The sequence below is a fragment of the Crotalus tigris genome, unplaced genomic scaffold (genome assembly GCF_016545835.1).
Source record: "Crotalus tigris isolate CLP2741 ecotype Arizona unplaced genomic scaffold, ASM1654583v1 scf7180000020033.632256, whole genome shotgun sequence".
Taxonomy (NCBI): Eukaryota; Metazoa; Chordata; class Lepidosauria; order Squamata; family Viperidae; genus Crotalus; species Crotalus tigris.
Window position 1 is genome coordinate 526,118 of NW_024097828.1, and position 19,004 is coordinate 545,121.

A 19,004-nucleotide genomic window follows, 5' to 3' on the forward strand; every position below is an offset into this window, starting at 1 on the left:
AATTTCAGCCTAATCAGAGGTCTAAACTCTTAATAAGAGACCAGGTGAGGATTATACTTCTTTATCCCCAGAATTAGGATTGGAGACTTCAACAAAATATTGCCCTGCTAACTGCGTCTGTTCAGTTTCACCCTGATAGTCTTCCCTGTATGAAAGTCAAAGATTGGTTGATCTAGCACAGTGGTTCTCAACCTTTTTAATGCCGCGACCCCAACTGGTCGTAAGTCAAGGACTACCCAACCGGTCGTAAGTCAAAGACTATCCAACCGGTCGTAAGTCGAGGACTACCCAACCAGTCGTAAGTCGAGGACTTCCCTGCCTGGGAGCGCCGCGCATGCCTGGTGCTGCCCCCTGTGCCGGCCGAAGCGTAGCTGGCAAGCGGCAGAGACGGAGCAGGCCGACCACCAGCTGGGCCACTAGCTGGCCCAGCCCAAGGGAGGTAAGGCACCCTCCGGGCCCCATGCGCGCCAGCAACCCTCCCTGCGCCCGCCGGCCTCCCACCTCCCACCCTTGGCCCTCTTTTACTTACATTTTTAGTAATTGCTCAGCAGGGAGGGGTGGAAACGTCCAGACAGCTCGCCTTCGCTGCAGACAACTTGCAGCACCGTTTGCAGAATGGGACTTTTGGCGGGCTCAGCAGGGCAGAGATAGCCTGGACAATTCCTATTGGCTTTTGAAAGCCAATAGAATTAGACTCTATTCAAGAGAGTCTATTCTATTGGCTTTCAAAAGCCAATTGAATAAAAGGGAGTAGCACAGCTAAGGAAAAGGGGAAAAAATGGCAGACTGCATTGTTTGGCGACCCCCGTGAAACGGTCGTTCGACCCCAAATGCAGGTTGAGAACTGCTGATCTAGCAGTAAAGAGGGCAAAGTGAGAGACTGGATATCCTCATTCATTTCATCTAACCAGTGTTTCTGAACCTTGGGGACTTTTAAGACAGGTGGACTTCAACTCCCAGAATTCCCCAGCCAGCAACGCTGGCTGGGGAATTCTGGGAGTTAAAGTCCACTTGTCTTAAAGTTGCCAAGGTTTAAAAATAACAATCTAAACCATAGAATTGAAAGGGCAGTAGGCAAGTTGCTTTTTTAGACTAAATCCAAGACTTTGTAGAGTTATTATACGAATTAACTTTTTGGAGATTCTAACTACTCTTGAAACGGTCTTGTATAAAATAGTTTTGTATTTTCTGCTAAGTCTACTGCCTGAAATGCTTGATTCAAAGCCAGAGGACTTGCACTTGTGATAAATGCAATCCTACTTTGTTACAGACCCACAAGCACTAATTGACTGGATTTTTTAAAAAAATTAGGTGAAGGAAGGAGTAAAAAATATCAGCTTACGACCACAATTGAGCCCAAAATTTCTGTTGCTAAGTGAAACAGTCATTAAGTGAATTTGGCCCCATTTTACAACCTTTCTTGCCAACGTTGTGGAGTGAATCATTGAAGGGCTTAATTTAGTAACATGGTTGTTAAGTGAATCTGGCTTCCCTATTGACTTTACTTGCCGGAAAGTCCCAAAAGGTGATCACATGATCCCGAAACACTGCGATCATCATAAATATGAACCAGTTGCCAAGCATCCATATTTTGATCACATGCCCATGGTGATGCTGCAATGGTCGTAAGTGTGAAAAACAGTCACATTTTTTCAGTTACATTGTATCTTCAGACAGTCACTAAATGAACTGTTCTAAGACGAGGACTACCTGTAATTGATTTTGGCTGTTTTCGAGGAAGCATAGCCTGACTTCACCATTTCTTTGTAGCGTTAAGATCAATGATCTTAACTCAGTATTAGACTGAAATTCTCTGCCCCATCACATGTCATTTGAACAGCTGCTGGTTAATTATGTCACTTATTGTTTAAACACACCTGGAGGCAAAATATTGGTTGCATAGGTGAAGGTAGGAGTCTCCCAATGAAGAGAAAATCAAAGAAGGGAGAGTGTAGACTGGTCTTTTGTCACAATTTTTTTTTAATAGTGACACAGTTCATCTAAGCCAGGGGTAGGCAACCCTTGGCTCTTTTATGACTCGTGGACTTCAACTCCCAGAATTCCTGAGCCAGCCATGGTAAGGGGAAAGGGAGAGGTTTCCAAGCTGAGCCATGCTGGATCAGGAATTCTGGGAGTTGAAGTCCATGAGTCATAAAAGAGCCAGGGTTGCCTACCCCTGATCTAAGCTGTAAAATGACTGAATTTATCTAAGTGGTATTGTTTTTTACTTGGTGTATTGTTCAGTGAATAAACCTTGAGTGTTTTTTAGGGAAGTAACATACAATCTGAAAACAAGACGTTGTTGGCTTTCTGGTTGCAGCTGTGACTTAACCAATGAGAAAACATGATTGGTTTGTGGTTAACTACCTATTTCTGGTCTGCTTTGTGTGTTCCACCCAACTCTCTGAAAATCTTATTATAATCTTGAGGGCTCTTTTTAAGGTATGGAAATATTAATTTTGTATTGGTTTGCCCAGACTCATCTAAATTGAAGCAGTTTACAAGTATGTATGTATGTCTGTGTATAAATAAAATAAAATAAAATAAAAAATATAAAAATAAAATAAAGCTACAAACAGAAAACAGATTGGCCAAGCCATGCTTGCTTTGCTTTTGGCTTTTTCAGAAATAAACAATTAGTGATATGTACAATGGTACACAACTGAAAAAAGAAATCTCTTTGCCCACAGTAATAATATTATAACTACTTCTTTTTTAGAGAATGGTTTAGTAGTATGTTTATCACTTTCGAGAATATAAAAGCCAGGTGCATCAGTTGTCTAATTCTATCATGTTACAATGCATTTTTCAGAGTTAGACACCAAGCACAATTTGCATATGGTGTACAAACTGATTAAGAGGAGAAAAGCTACTTGATACCAGGCTTTGATCTATGCTTTAGAACAAGCATGTCAAACTTGTGACATCACGCGACGTATTGCGACTTTTCCCCATTGCTAGCAATGGGGTGGGCACGGTTTCGGCATGATGCACTCAGCTGATGAGCCGGCAATTTGACTTGCCTGCTTTAGAATTAGCTGGGGTTTTTTTTTTATTTGTTTCTTATATTTTCAAATGAAATTTGTTTGTTTCCACTAAGCTGAAGCTTCATGCTCCCCAGTTTTAATTTGCAGTCAGTCTTTACATTCCAACAATGAGATCCTTGCCCTCCAGGATATATGTCCCATGAAGCAGTTATGACATATTGGCGGGAGGGATTGTAGCCTGAGTTTGATAGAAATATTGTCAGGGAGTATGTATTGACCTTGAAGGAATTCATATCTCCAAAAGCTTAAGTCTTGCTGAATCTCTAACCAACCCACTGAAGAAAACCTCGTGAACTGATGACATACCAGATGACTAGAGTATGACAAATGCTGCTCTTCAAAAAGCAGGCTAAGATGGATCTAGGGAACCACAGAATAGATTAGAAAGTGATTGGCTTATAAACATCTTGAAAATAATGCAGTAATAGCTATTATCTGTGATGGATTTATCAAGAACAGGTTGTGGCAGGCTAATCTTATTACATTTTTCATCAGATAATTTCCTTAGTAGGATCTGGGATTAGTGTAGACATAATATATTGCAATTCAGCAAAACATTGTATTATATAGCAATGTTTTGATTAACAAAATAGTTGAATATTACCTAGATAGCATATTCTCCAAAGCACCTGAAGGCAGGTCAAGAAGCAACGAATGGAAACTAATCAAAGAGAGAAATAACCTAGAACTAAGGAGAAATTTCCTGACAGTTAGAACAATTAATCAGTGAAATAACCTGCCTCCAGAAGCTGTGAATGCTCCAACGCTGGAAGTTTTTAAGAAGAGACTGGACAGCCATTTGTCTGAAATGGTATAGGGCGGGGGTGTCAAACTGCTGGCCCGTGGGCCAGACGCGTCATGCGGAAGCTGCGCCCACCCAATTGCCGGCAATGGAAAACTCTCCCGATAGGTTGCACGATGTCATGGTATAGGGTTTCCTGCCTGAGTAGGGGGTTGGACTAGATGACCTCTAAGGTCCCTTCAAATTATTATTATTATTATTATTATTATCTTTTATTCATTAAACATGAACCTCAGTCAACTGAACATTCAAATTGGCTGGCGCTGATAGTTGACACCGGGTTGCTAGCAGTATCCTAGGTGTCAACCAGGTATCTCCTTAAAATATAAGATGTTCCGAGTAGCGCAGTTTTTTGTAACATTGCCCAGTCTCCCGATGACAATGGATACCACTGTTACACGTTTCATCCATAATCGCGCAGTTTTGATGGCCAGGTCGTGATATTTCGTAATTTTTTCCAGTTCTTTTTCTTCGACTTTCTGGCATCTCCTGGTACAGCGATATCAATCAGCTGTATGCTTCGGTTCTCTACAATTGTGATATCCAGCGTATTGTGTTCCAAATGGCGATCTGTCTGTATTCGAAAGTCCCACAAGATCTTCACCCTCTCATTCTCAACAACTTTTTCCACTCTGTGTTCCCACGACTTTTGGGACACAGGCAAGTCGTATTTTTTACACAATGCCCAGTGGATTAATTTAGCAACTCAGTCATGTCTATTATTATTACTACTACTACTACTACTACTACTATTTGGATAGATCCACAAGTGGCTTAAAAATCATACTTAAATTGTTGAAAAGTGGTTTCCCTTTAAATCTGGAGTGAGATGACATAGATGTTGGTTCTGAGCCCAGTACTTTTCAACACTTTCTGTAAGGATTCAGACAAAGTGGTGGATTAAAGGCTTATCAGACTTGCAGATGATGCAAAACTAGATGGAACAGCTAGTATTCTAAAAAAAAAAAAAAGATTCAAAATGATAATTGGCTAAATATAACAGAATTAAATTTAATAGAGGCAAATGTAATGGGGAAAAATCAAATTCACATCTATAGGAACAGCAGTACTTGGCCTGGTAACAATATGTGTGAAAATGTGCTTAGAGTAGTAATTGATTACAAGCTAAATATGAATCAGCAACAATATGGCTAAAACAGCCAAATGCAATTTTAAGCTGCACTATTGAGGTATAGCATCCAAAGAATAGGAAGAAGTAGTTCTATTATATTTTGTATTGGTCAGACCCCATCCCAAGCACTATGTCCAATTCCAGGTATTACATTTTAAGACAGATCAGACAAACGGCAACAGATCTGTTTTCTGTTATCCAGCATGCAGAATACATTGATTTAAACTATCTAAACAACAGTGCATTATTGCTCAACATGCCAGTTTATCACCTTTCCTATCGGAACTAGCTTAGACTATAAATAACATAGTTGGAAGGGACCTTGGAGATCTTTTAGTCCAACCCCCTGTACAAGCAGGAGACCATATACCATTCTGGACAAATGACTGTCCAATATCTTCTTAAAAACCTCCAGTATTGGAACATACACAGCTTTTGAAGTCAATCTGTTCCACTGATTAATTGTTCTTACTGTCAGGAAATTTCTCCTTAGTTCTAGGTTGAATCTCTCTTTGATAAGTTTCAATCCATTACTTCTTGTCTTGCCTTCAGGTGCTTTAGAGAATAGGTTGTCCCTCTCATCTTTGTGACAGCCTCTCAAATATTGAAAAACTGCTATCATGTCTCAGTCCTTCTTTTTGTTAAACTAGACATATCAGTTCCTGCAACAGATCATCATATGTCCTAGCCTCCAGCCTCCTAATTATCTTTGTTGCTTCTCTGAGAACTCTTTCTAGAGTCTTAAGATCTTTTTTGTATCATGGTGACCAGAACTGGATGCAGTATTCCAAGTTAGTCTCACCAGGGCGATATATAGCAGTACTAATACTTCACATGATCTTGATACTATTCCTCTGTTGATACAGCCTAGGACTGCATTGGCTTTTTTGGCAGCTGCAGAACATGGTTGTAAGTTCTTGTGCTGAAAAATAATAGTTGTGAAGCCATTCAGCATCTATGGTAGTTTAACTTTGATTATTTGCATGTTGATATTTAAAATTAGAGGACAAGAAGACCTGGAGGAACGTTGTCCATGGGGTCGCGATGGGTCGGACACGACTTCGCAATTAACAATAACAACAACAATAACAAATTTAAAATTAAACAAGGCTTTTAGGTGTGATTGTTTATTTTCCTTTAATAAAGTTTGATTTTATTTATCATTTGTGAGTTTGATCTATCATCCAAGATGTTGGAGAGGAGGAAGTTAATATCCCAATCGCACAGCTTCACGCTGTATAGCTGCGAGTGGTACTACTGCAATTAACTTATTACATCTTTACCTTGTAACTACCAGGAAAACAGTATAGCTTGTAGGAGCCCAGTCTTTCTCACATGCCAGTGATACAGGGAAAACAGCAGGAGAGATGCCACCCTGGAAGAGGTGGTGCCAATAGTAATCATTAAGCCACTAAACCACAAGAGGTAGAGCAAGACTGAGTGCAGAACCAGGAGGGGGACATTTGAGTTCTCCTACCATTCATGTTACAGGAATATCCATGCTGCAATAGACTACAGTGCTGCTAGAATTTCTGTCCCATCCTTTAGGCTTAGAGATCATAAGTAATTCTGTTCCTTTCTAATTTACCGACATGAGTCAGATGTTCCGGAGGCCATCATGCCTTATGGTAGAGATGATGCAATGCTAATTATATCTTCTCTTCTTTTTCTTAGTAAGTTAATATCCTTTCACATCAAAGCAAATTAAGAGAAGACTGCCCCAATATCATACAGCAGGAAGCAACATGAATTCAGATCCATTCGTTACGTTATAGTGATCTCCAAATTTCAAAAATCAGTAAATATCTACAAACCTAGAAAAAGAAAACCTTTGAAATGGACTCCTTGGGTTTAGATAATTATTATCCTCCTCAGGTAATATACAGGTAGTCCTCAACGTTATGACCATTTGTTCAGTGACCTTATGAAGTTATGACACTGCTCCAAAAAGTCACTTATGATTGCTCCTCTCATTTGCAACCATTGCAGCATCCCAGAAGTCACATGAACAAGCTCTTAGCAACCAACATGAATTTACAACAGTTGCAGCATCCCAGGGTCACATGATCGCCATTCCCAGGGGGGTTCTGACAAGTAAAGTCAAAGGGGAAAGCCAGATTTGCTTAATGTTCATGGGGAGGAAAAAGTTAATAAAATCAGATGAAAGTTCTGAACCCAATTGTAGGCATAAGTTGTGGACTATCTGTAATGAGTTGTAATATATGATCCTATTTTGTTGCCCAAACATCAAAATAGTAATGAAGGACAAGCAAAAAATTATTAAAACAGAAGAAATGTAATGACCTGAAGCAGGTAGCTTGGGCAAGGAAATCCACCAGCATTCCAGGCTTGAAGCTGTTCTGTAAGAAGAAATGGGCTAAAATTCCTCTAAACCAAGGGTCCCCCACCCCCTGTCCATGAACCAGTACTGGGCTGCGGCATGCCAGCAATCATTCCGCACAAACAAGCGAAGCCCCATCTGTGGGATGCAGGCAGCACACAAAACCACGCCCCCTCTGGGCTGCAGAAAAACTTTTCTCCACAGAAGCAGTCCCTGGTGCCCAAACAGATCATACTTTTGGTCACATTTATGCAAAAATACTGAACATTCAAAAAAAGGCCAGTTTTTAGCTCAGACAGCCTCATCTATGTTCAAGCATCCATTAAGTCCTAATATACTAAAGGATTTTTTAAAAAGCAGCACTGCATACAAAAATGAATAGACAACTAGTATAGCTGGCATTATCCTGCAGTGAGATGCTCTCCAGGCCTAGATAGTGAAATGGAAGAGACCCATATTTTATACTCTCCACAAGCATCTGTGGAGCCGGTATACTCCACCCAAAAGGATCATCTGCAGCAGTCTAACCAGAATATAATTTATAAATATAAATCCTTTCATAGCGCTGAAAATAAAAACTTGAAGTTCCTTCACTTCAAATCACATTTATACAAGCATACCGTGTAAATACCATATATAGTTTGCTCCAGTAATCTCACCAGCATCATTTAAGCATGTTTAAAGTAACAAAAATACAGAACTCTTAATAAACATATAACATACACATTTTTGTAAGCTGTCCAGAATCACTGAGTCTGAATGGGCGGCCATACCAATTTTCTTAAATAAATAAATGCAATTTTCTTTTATAACTACCATTAAGTGAGCTAGCAGGTTCCAATTCATCATCTGAATATTTTTAATGGTATCTACCAACTTTAAGCCATGCTTTCAGTGATTAAATGAATTCTTAATCAACCTTTACATACCCCAGCTTTAATAACATTGTGCATTTTCAGTAATGCTGGCAAGAAATTCTGGGAATTGCAATCCTCATGTCTAAATAATATTTGGTTGGGAAAGACTGCATTAACGCATTTGCTTAACTGATCTGTTGCATCAATCTTTATAATGAAGAAGGCTTTATGATGTTTAAAATATGAAACATGGGTGTGTGAAACAAGTAGGAGTTTACAGAGCTCTAACTAAAAGCGATAACCTACATACTGATAATATGTCCAAATAAAACAGCTACTACTACACTACTACTGTTACTCTCTAATTATCTTAGGATAGGAAAAAGCTGCTATATAAAGTGTCCTCATATAAATGTTCAATTTACATAATTAATACCTGGCAAGTTTTGTAGATATAGAATGGATATTCATCAGGGAAGTTTGTATCTGGTGTGTGTCAGACACTAACCCTACCTCCTCTCTCCTTCATACAAATATAGACAAAGTCAATGTATCTCTTTTCCTTTTATCAATTAGCACTGGCTACACTGGAAAACTTTGTCTTAGTTTTACTACTATAATATCTTCTATGAAAAAATAGACTCTAATCCCTTTCTGTCCTCATCCCTTCCTACCCTCATTCATTTCCATCTGAAAAAGGCCTATTGCTCTCTTCCAAAAATCTCACCCAATACTCAGTTATGACATTGGATAAATATCATGCTAAAAATGCCTCTCCTAATATGTTCCTTAATCACTTTGCTTGCTAAGTACTATCTCAACTGGCATAAAATTTTTGAGGGGACAAGGAAAAGCATGTTACACATTTCATTCCATTAAATAAGCTATCAATTCTCAGCCAGGGAAACATGTTTATCAGAAACAAAATTGAAGGAGGACTAATTCTGTCTTCTCCATTACAGAATATAATGAGAAGTCTCGTGAAAATCTCCAAGCCTTTAAAGGCTGCATTAATGGGAAAGCTATGGCAACAAAAACAGAAAGAATAACAAAATGGTGGAATTTCTACAGGTAGTCCTCGACACACAACCACAACCGAGTCCCAACATTTCTGTTCCTAAGCAAGACAATTGTTAAGTGAGTTTTGCCCCGTTTTGTGACCTTTCTTGCCACAGTTATTTAATGAATCACTGCAGTTGTTACGTTAGTAACACAATTGTTAAGGAAATTTGGCTTCCCCCATTGACTTTGCTTTTTTTTTCTTTAATTAAAAGTTTTTAAAATTTTACAATAAAAACCCTTTCCCCAATCCCTCCCAACCCTCCCCAAAAGCCTCCCCCATTCTTCCCAGAGCTGAATACAGGCTTAACTAGAACTTAAAAGAAAAAGAAAAAAAAAATTTAAACCCAAATAAACCTTAAACTAATATCATTACACTCAATAAACAAATTATGACATACTTTAACTCCATTATATGTAAAAAACAAAAAGGAGGATAAAATAAATAAAAAATAAAAAAAATTAAAGAATAATAATAATTATACTTCTACATGAATATCTTAAACTTTAAATATAAATTATTCAAAAGCTAGATGGTATTTTCTTATATCATACTTATATTGTATAAAATTTATCCATCTTTTCCACACCAAGAGATACTTCTCTTGCGATTGATCTTTCAAGAAAGCCGAAATTTTTGCCATTTCCGCTAGATAAGATACTTTAAAAAACCATTCTTGCAAAGTAGGCAAAAATTCCTTCTTCCAATATTGCCCTATTAACAGCCTAGCCGCAGTAATTAAATTTAACATTAAAATAGTCTCTTTATCATCACAATCCGAAACAATGCCCAACAAAAACAGTTGTGGAGTAAATTTTATCCTTCTTTTAAAAATTCTTTGAATATTCCACCATATCTTAATCCAAAAAGCTTTTATACTTTTACATGACCACCAAATATGATAATAAGTGGCATCCAAGCAACCACATCTCCAACATTTAGGCTGCAGGTTTGAATACATACGAGACATTTTTTGTGGATCAAGGTGCCATCTATAAAACATTTTATAAAAATTTTCCTGTAGATTTTGGGCTTGTGTAAATTTGACATTCCTCACCCAAATAACCTCCCATGTGTCTAATAGAATCGGTTCATCAAAATTTTGTGCCCACTTAACCATACAGTCTTTAACTAACTCTGCTTCTGAATCCAATTCCACTAACACACCATAAATTCTTTTAATGTGAGTTCGACTTTGATCTCTGATTTGTTTTAACAAATTCTCATCCTCTCTAAACAAGCCCACCTTATAATCTATCTTCCACCTTTCCGATAGTTATCTATACTGAAACCAAGAATAGATAATATTTTCTTGTACTAATTCATCAATAGATTTTAATTGCCAATTTTTACCATCCCACTTAAGTAATTGTGTATAAGAAATAGCATCCATCTTAACTCCTCTCCTTATTCCTTCTATTGCATGCCATGGAATAGCCCATAATGGAATTCTTGAGTCACTTCTATAATATTTCTTCCAAACCCGAAGTAAAGAAATTCTTAAAATATGAGATTTAAAAAACCTATCAACTTTTTTATTATAAATTAAATAGGCATGCCATCCAAACAGTAAAACCCATCCCTCCAGAAGGAGTATATCTACATTTGTTAAGTTAACCCAAACACTAATTAATGTCAAAACCACAGCATCATAATACAATTTCAAATTCGGTACCTTGAGTCCATCTCTCTCTCATATATCTTGTATAATTTTAAGTTTTTTCCCTGCCCAGATAAATTTATTGATGCCTTTCTGCCACTCATCTAAATTTGCTTCTTTCTTTAAAATAGATATCATTTGAAATAAGAAAAGAAATTTTGGCAAAACATTCATTTTAATCGCTGCAATTCTCCCCAAGAGGGACAATTGCAGCTTTTTCCAATTATCCAAATCCTTTTGTATTTTAACCCACAACATTTCATAATTATTTTTATACAGTTTTACATTAGAAGCTGATAAAATAACACCCAAATATTTTACCTTATTAACAACCTCAAAACCTGTCAATCTAACCAAGGTCTCCTTATCCAAGTTGGTCATATTCTTAGGCAATATTTTAGTCTTATTATTATTAATTTTAAAACCTGAAACTTGTCCGTATTGATTTATCAATTGTAACAACTCCATTACAGAATAAGTTGGTTGAGATAATGTAACAACTAGATCATCTGCAAAAGCCCTTAATTTATATTCTTTTTTATTAATTTCTATTCCTATTATCTTCGATGATTCCCGAATTTTGATCAATAAAATTTCCAAGGTTAAAACAAACAGCAATGGGGACAATGGATAACCCTGTCTAGTACCCTTTTCAATTGGGAATACCTCTGATAAACCTCCATTAACTATAAGTTGTGCCGTTTGTTTTTGATAAATGGCTCGAAGGGCCTGTAAAATTTTATCTCCAAAATTCATCTCCTCGACCAATCTTAACATAAATTGCCAATTTAATTGATCAAAAGCTTTTTCAGCATCTAAAAATATCAATCCTGCAGAAATTTGATTATTCTTATCCAGATATTCTATTAAATTAATAATTTGTCTGACATTATTTTTCATATACCTTCCAGTTATAAAACCAGTTTGGTCCATGTGTATTAATTGATTCAACACAATCATAAGTCTATTAGCTAAATTTTTTGAAAAAAATCTTATAATCTACATTCAAAAGAGATATAGGTCTATAATTCTTTGGTAACGTAAGATCTTGGTCTTCTTTTGGGATCAAAGATATAAAAGCTCTGCCCCAAGACAAGGGGGTCTCTAAACCCTGTAATATATTATTAAAAAGTTCCCTTAGAGGTTCTATCAACTCATCTATCAAAGTCTTATAATAAATTGATGTCAGTCCATCAGTACCAGGTGCTTTACCTAACTTTAATTCTTTGATTGCTTTCACAATTTCCTCTGTAGTAATCAATCCATTAATTTCTTGTTTCTGATCTTCTGTTAATTTAGGAAAATGAGCGTCTTGTAAATATTTATCTATATCTAAAGCCTGTACTTTCCTACCCATATATAATTTTTTATAATAATCTAAAAAAGATTTCTTAATCAATTCCTTCTGAAATACCAATTTACCTTTATAATTTATTTTGTCTATAATTCTCAACTTCTGTTTCTTTTGCAATTGATAAGCCAACCATCTCCCTGGCTTATTAGCATTACAAAATGTGTTCTGTTTCATATACAATAAGTTAGTTGCAGTCTGATCTGCTATTAACATATTAAATTGCGATTTAAGCAGTTTTATAGATTCCTTAATCTTCTCATCTGTAGGATTCGAAATTAAGACTTTTTCTTTTAATTTAATCTCTTCTTCCAACTCATTACGTTTCTGCACCTGTTTTTGTCTATGAATCTTATTCATTTGCATCAATACCCCACGCATATAAGCTTTACCTGCATCCCATACCATTGACATTGAAGTACCCTTATGCATATTTAAAACAAAATATTCCTTTAAATGCTCTTTAAGTTTCTGAACATTCATTTCTTGCCTAAACAAATTTTCATTCAACCTCCAAGATCTTCTCTCCTCTTTTTCAGTAACCAGTTCCATCCATACTGGACTATGATCTGTCAGTGTCCTTGGAAATATCTTTACATTCTTTACCCTAAAATATAAATCCGTTGTAACCCCATTGACTTTGCTTGTCAGAAGATCGCAAAAGTCACATAACTCTGGGACAGTGCATCTGTCATAAATACAAGCCAGTTGCCAAGTGTCCACATGGGGAAACTGTGATGACCATAAGTGTGAAAAATAGTCATAGGTCCCTTTTTTCAACTTTGAACAGTAACTAAACAAATGGTCAAGCACTAACGGTAATAACTTCCAGAATTTTACATAATAAACCTGGCATTGGTACTTGATAATGTACTTTAATATTTAAGATGATTTGTAAAAGATAGCTCTTCCAATAAGTGTTTGTACACTGAGGTTTGAACAGGCAAGGTATAGGAGTTTGAATCTAGTTATTTATTTATGTATTAAATTTATATGCTTCCCATCTCACTGTTCAAGGCTGGGTTATAAGATATTTTTTATATTATGATTTATGTTAATTGTATTTATTATTTGATATTCTATTGCAGGGATCCCCAATCCCTTCCATGCCTTTGCCCATTCGGAACCGGGCCACGGAAGTCGCGGGTGAGCGCATGCGCACACACAGCTCCATTTGTGTGTGCAGTGAGTACATGTGCCCACCGTTCATGCAAATGGAACTGTGCTCACTCACCCGCCATTCTCATGTAACCAATCCCTCTCTCTCCCCCTCTCACTTGCCAATCCACAAAGCTGGAAACATTAGGGATCGCTATTCTATTGATTATTACTTATCAAATCAAATTAATAAACTGATTATTATACCAAATTGATTGTTATGTTGATAATTCAATAGTTATTGTATGTATTTGATCTTATTATGGTAAGCCACATAGAGTTAGGTGAAAGATGCAGCATAAAAACATGAATACATACATACATATATGTATTGTAGAAGGTAAGAAATATGACTTCGATGGAAAATGCAAAAACCTAGGGAAAAGAGGGTGGAAACATTTTTTCAGTCCAGAGAAATGAGATAATATTTGGAAACAGCTCAGACAGACACTACTGTGATTCATGGGAATATAAGAATGGTCAAGAGATACAGCACAATCAGATTTGCAAAGGTTTCTTATTGTTATATAGCCAATCTAATAAAGACAATTTTAGCCCTCCTGAGGAGTTGAATTCTAGGTCTGGTCTATCAAATGGGACTAACACACACACATTTTTTTCTGCTTTACTGTATAGCTGGATTTATGTATCATTCTAAGCCATAATGCACTTTTTGCTTAGAGAGATGCTTGAACTTAATCTATTTATCGACTAGTAAGGGAATAAATATTTCCTTTAAATGAAGATCAAAGAATGCTTTCTAAGTAGAGGAACTGAGCTATTATAACATAGTAATGTAAAAACATAAAGTAATACTTTCCATAAAGTACATCCATGCCTGTTCTTAGAATCTACTAAGTAGTCACCACATCAAATATCAAATTTTCAGAAAACACAAAACTAGAAGTAGTTAACAATTTAGAAGAGAAAGAGAAGATTCAAACTATATAAACATGCTTGAGCAGTTGGTCAAAATGAACAGGATGAAATTTAACAATGCAATGTCCTGTTTTTAGAGAGGAAAAATAAAATCAACACTATACGATCGGGGCAAACTGACTTTATAGTAGTTGATTCCATGTGAAAGAAATCTGGGTATCCTCATGGAAAATTGGGTAAAAGGAGCCAGCATTGTGATGTAGTTACTAAAAAGGAAAATGGTAGTTTGGAATACATTGATATACAGTCACAATAGGAAGAAATGATTCCACTCTACCTTGGCCAAGCCCCACTCAAAATACTATGTCCATTTCTCGGAACATCAGTCTAAAAAAGGCATTGACAAATTGGAGCAAATTCTGGGTAATCCAGGTGATGCAGGATATGGAAGCCAAGTTGTAAGAAAAACAATTATGTTTAGCCAGTTGAAGAGAAGACTGAGCAAATAGAGGATTGCAGTCTTCAGATTTCTAAATAGTTATCGTATATATTAGGGACTGAAAATGTTTTTGTGTTGCCCAAGAGGGCAGAACCATAGAGAAATATTTTCAGGCTGGCTATTATAACTACTTTTCTGATGATAAGAACTGTCCCTCTAATGGTTTTCTTTCGTTGGAGGACTTCAAACAAAATCTGGCTAGCCATTTTTCTGAAATTCATTAACAGATCCTGCATAAGCAGGAAGTTGAATCTCTGAAGTTGTTTCCAACTCCATGATTTGGTGTATCAAATAACTGGCTTAATGATATGCTTGAAAGTTCACGTGACCCGGCAGACAACTTTCCAGGAAGCCTAAGAAATTGTAAGAATTCCACTGTCTAGTCTAGTTCTTTGTGACTATTCATAAAACTGGTAACTTTTGCATTTCCCATGGGAGTTATGAAACCAACTCTTTAAATGCCCATAATGAGGCAAAACTCTCAATATACATAACAGTGTGTATATAGGCATTAATTCCTCCAGCATAAACGGTAATATTGAAATATCTTGGAATTATTAAACTTTTAGTAGGCCTCCTGTATGTCATATAACCACAAATCTTTTGGGGCACAGTCACATTGTGTATGGCTTTAGGAAAGTATGCTTACAGTAAGTGACGGTAGTTAAAGTGTATTATTATCAACCTTCTACCTTCTTTTCTTTCATGATTTTGTCTTTGATTCCAACAAAGTAATCAATACCTTTATTTTTGTTAAGCGCTTATTTGAGGATTCATTTTGATTGCTTCACATAGAGTACAGTAAAATAAATATAGAGATTAATTAATAGTTGTCATCAAACTCCATAGAGAAGTGAAATGAAAATCTAAATATTCTTGCACCATCTGAGCCCATCTGTCTCTCTGGGTTCCTAGAAATCGGGGTGTTTTAGGGTGTTGATCAATCTTCTGTATTAACTTGAAAGTTGCAGTTATATTATCCTCCCTCCACAAACAAACAAACACACACACACACACACACACACACACACACACCCATATACTTCATCATCCAAGATGCTTTGAGGTACACCTGTCATTTTTATTCTTACACTATCCATCTCTTCCTGAATATTCCCTTCTCCCCTCCTCAAACCTACATACATACAGAGAAAAAGTATTCCTTATTAGTGAATCTGTCTTTCTAACTTATTTAAAAAGTTTCATTTCCTTTCATTTCGGAATGGGACAACTTGCCGTGGCCAACTTACTGCTGCCAATTCAACATGGTCAGTTCACCGTGGCCAGCTCGCCATAGCCAACTTGCCAAGGGACGAATCAAAATTTTTATTTAATTATTTAAACTAATTAAACAATTATTTTAATTGCTGTCATTCACGTTTCATTTTGTCCTTCCTTTTGCATCCTTTCTTTAATGATTCTATTTCACCATTTCTTCAACGTTATGTAACTTTTGTCCCATGGCAAGTTGTCCCACAGTGAGTTGGCCGTGACAAATTGTCCCATGGCCCTGTAAGGCTTGGAAGACCTCTATTGAGGTGTTAAGGCCGCAGGTCAAGAGATTGCTGATAGGCCAAGAAGTTGACTGGGGAACCCAAATGGCGGTCTGCCACCAATGTCACCAATGGTCAGGTACACTGGCCTGTGGTCTAAATTTTTAATGGAAAGGGATAGGAATCAGTGCTGTCCAGTTCGTCCCCCCGATCCATGCCTGTCATGGCAGGGTATTAATAGAGTTGGCCTAGTGGGCCGGGAAGCCTCGCTGAGGAGTTGTGCGGCTCCCAAAATGGTGGCTGTGACTTGCAAAGCTTTCAAAATGGCAGCCGCACCAAAAATAACAGCCGTTTGTGAGGCGGCTGGGCCTTCCCTGTCCAGGGGAACCTCGAGGGGGCTGCTAAAAGTATTTTGTAATTATTTCACTCCCTCTGAGGCTGAAAAACAAGCCACTTGCAGTTCGGAGTGTTGTGCAGCCTCCGCTGTGATCCGGATCGCGTCTGGATGATTTGCGGTGAAAACGGGCTCCGGTGAAGCCGTCCAGCCTCCCAAGGGGATCGCTCAGCTGAGGCTAGCCCCCGTGCCTCCTGGAAGGAAGATCTGGAGAAATTCTTTTTGCGATGTTATTGGAGGCCTGTGAGTCTGAGGAAGGACAGCTCGGGTGGAGCCTGCAAGGCTCGCTAGAGCCGAGGCTGCAGTCAGCTGCCAGCTATCCTATACAATTTGGAGCCAAATTAACCAGTAAGACTAATAATTAATTTGGATTAACTAAATAATTTAATTAGCTGCTAAATATTTAACCTAAATATTTAATCTAGTATTCAGAGGAACCAAGAAAATTGCGTCCTTCTGAGCTAAGACTAAGTCAAAAACTGGGCAAGGTCCAGCCCAGAAGGAGGCGTGGCAGATTTCTGACTTAGTCTCAACTGAGCAGGAAGGCTGAGATTACCCACCGGTGGATTCTATACTCATCATGCTGGAGAACATATATCTACCAATTTCTAATAGATCAGCATGGTAGTTTTTGGTCCATAACCTTCAGTGACAGAGGATTGATGTGGGCGGATCATCAACAACATTATCATCTATATAGTCTTGAAAAGAATTTTATAAAGAAAACAAAAATATAACAGATTTTCCTTTACCTGCTCTAGAATGATTTCAAAATATTGTGTGCTGAGTGCCATAGTTTACTAGGAGCCACATCTGCATAAGCCAAAACAAGGGCTCTGTAAGACCATCATTTTTATCACTCTGTTTATGCCCACATGACAGTCATAAACTATTTCCATAGATTGAGTCCAAATAATATGTTAGGTTAAAATGTACTTAGCTAGTTTGTGGTTGATTCATTATCAGAGGAGGATCAGACTTTTGTTCCCAGACATTTGATTTGATAATTTGCAGAAAGCTTTAAAATTAGGCTAAGGGCCATGGGCCTTAAGATTAGTCCATAATAAGAAGAATATTCAAAGGAATTTTGTGAGTAGCAGCTAAACTGGTATGTGCTAAATCCGGGAATAATAGAAACACATTTTTAAGAAACAGTTATTGAGGGATCTAAGTGTTCTAGTTAAAATAACAAACTATTTCCAGCTTGAAGGAGTAGGAGGGGAAAGAATAATAATATTGGGGGAAATGGAAATGGTTTACTTTTTAAAAAAAAATATGAGGTAGTCTGCAGAGAAACCCCAGTGTTTATTTGTGCATTAAGCCTCATACCAAACTTTATAATGCTGAATTTCCTGGAGGTCTGGTGACAAAATTATAAAATACAATCAATGAATAGTTTAAAAATTGAGATGAAAATATTGATTTTCTAAAAAGAAAAACTAAATAATAAGCCTTCAAAAACAGTTTATTTTCAAGAAATATTTAGCTCCAATCAATAAAGTAAATCTTACCTTAAGTAGTGTAACCTACTTGTAATTGTTATAGAATTGATGCAGTGGAGATTGACTCCCACTCAAGATGACAACAGAGTGACAGCTCTTTAAAGAGCTCCTGATTTTCTATTCATTTTAGTTCTCTTAATCTAGTTTTAATAAAGTACTTTTAGTATTTTTCCTGGTTTTTTTCAATTCCTTATTACCCTTTCATTTTTATTTTTAATTCTTTGTATATGAAATAAGATTTCCTGTTATCCTAGATTGTTCTACACAATTTCAAATGCTAATTGAGGATGCAAAATTATATACCAGGAACAAAGAAGAACCTGAAAAGAAAGGTCAAAGGGAAGTGAAAGCCTGAGATTCAGCAGAGAGGAATTCCCAAACAAGACAAGACTGGTGATGAAAGTTAGCCCAGAAGGAAATATTAAAAAGGGCAGAAAAATATATTTTTCCTCAAAAGGACTTTTTAAAACCAAACTTGGCCCCAAATCTATCTCTCTGCCCCAAGCAAGACTTTAGCCCTATACAAATGCAAATGTAAAACCATCAGAAAGTTGGAGCTAGAGCAATCAAGAAGACAAAAGAGAAGATCTGCATACCCCACCCAAACTCTAGGAGTCAGCCCCATCACCTGGGAAGCAGGATATGATAATAGAATTAAACCACAGATATCAAGGCCTAGACAAACACTCAGAAACAGCCTCAAGGTTCATGCCACAGGAACAGGAAACTATTCCAAACAAAGGGCTAGGGGGGGTATAAAACCTACTGCCCATGTGCTCAATCTCCTCTTTGCCTCCCTTCTCTCTCCTCTGCACTTTCCTGAAGAACC

At 37.1% G+C, this 19,004-nt stretch overlaps 1 long non-coding RNA gene across 2 annotated transcripts in view; it reads right to left on the reverse strand.

Moving 5' to 3' along the window:
• Window positions 1-19,004, reverse strand: part of LOC120318083 — a 93,527-nt gene that overhangs the window by 27,601 nt on the left and 46,922 nt on the right. The window lies entirely within an intron of this gene.